The following is a 1,730-nucleotide window of genomic DNA, read 5'->3' as shown; positions in this document are numbered from 1 at the left end:
TCTCTCTCTGACGCACACAAACTATATTATAATAGCTTACATAGCATGTACACAAACCCTCAAAACGTTACACATCCGCGTAATGCACCGGCACAACACACACGCGCGCACACACGCACATCCACATGCACGCACGCCCGCACATTCATTAATACACACACACACACACACACACACACACACACACACACACACACACGCGCGCGCGCGCGCGCGCGCGCACGCACGCACAGGCACGCTTCTGGGGGTCGGCTGTTCATATTTATAGGCTATTATATGATGAATGAATGTATTGGTTACGAAGCCAAAATGTATCTTACAAGAACGTCAGAGGCATCAATAAGAGGGGGGTGGGGGTGGGGTCTGCCCAGTTTGTCACAATTTCATTTAGTATTTGAGTATAGATGACAGTCATAATTACATCTCGAGAACGAGGAAGAAGAACAGCACTTTAACACCGTCGTTGTAACTTAAAATTTTTATTCTCCACCTTCAAACTGGTGGTGAAGAGATAGACCCTCCTAAATGTTAATTAATTCAGCTTGTTTTGTTCAATATGTCTTCCTTTTTGTATGCAAATCAAAGCAAATTTTAATTACTATGCAAAATTTCAATAATGAATGTTCTTTCGTTTTAAAAAATTGAAAAATAAAATTCAATCCATACAATCAATCAATCATTAATTTACTCTTTTTGAGAGTGTCAGTGATAACTTCCATCGTTCAGGGCATCGTCGAGGCCTGTGACAAACTGGCATTCTAGTAAAGAATACCGTGTAGAAATAAGTTCTTCCACGGCAAAAATTGTTTCTTCTTAATTAAATCAACGAAGACCACACTCATAATGTGAAGGAATAAAATATGTATGTAAAAAAAATTGTTTTAGTAAAATATATAGCATCTACTTAAACTACGGTAATCGTAAATTATGCTGTAAATTGGACGAGTGTGTATTTGTATGCATACAAAGTTTCTCGACCATAGTTTAACAGACAGCAAATAAAGCAAATGTGATGCATCAGTGACGTCTTTCAGAAAAGAAAAAAAATATTGACTGAATATCAATGGTAAGATTGTAAGATATTAACCCAGGCCTAGATCTATAAGGTCTTCCTAAAGATCTAAGAAGGCTTTTATAGGCCTTGAGCTTGGTCTATCATTAGCAGCGTACGAAGCGGCAGGTTTGCTTTCTTTTACACACGATGATTTATTGTTGTTCTGTAAGTTCCGTTGTATTGTGTGTTTATCTTGAACTAGATCACATGTATGTTAGTGTTTTGTCTTTTATCAAGGGCGGTGATTACCGTTCTGAAAACGTCTGAGCGTGTGTTCACATTTATCGATAGTTTGTTTAATGATTGATTAATTAATGAGCCTATTTTGTTGCAACTAATGAGCCCCATTTGACTGATACAGCACGTAGATCTAGACAGAAAATGTGAGACTCGCAAAAAAACAACAACCGCAATGTCGATGATGACAATGTCGATGATGACATGTAGTCTTGTAGTGTAACCTACTTGTAAATCGCTGTACTTCAGCCTAGTAACCCGAACCAATCGGTAGTATGTAAGCAGCATTTTTAAGTAACATACTGACATAACAGATTTTTAAAGAAGCTGTTCGTCAAGAATCTATAACAAGAATAACCACGGTTTTGATCCCATAAATTATGGAACCGACAACTAACTGGGTTGTTTTTTGTTGTTGTTGTTTTTTTTTTTTGTGTTT

This window comes from Aplysia californica, unplaced genomic scaffold (genome assembly GCF_000002075.1).
Source record: "Aplysia californica isolate F4 #8 unplaced genomic scaffold, AplCal3.0 scaffold00717, whole genome shotgun sequence".
Taxonomy (NCBI): Eukaryota; Metazoa; Mollusca; class Gastropoda; order Aplysiida; family Aplysiidae; genus Aplysia; species Aplysia californica.
Note: the sequence above shows the minus strand (reverse complement) of the source record.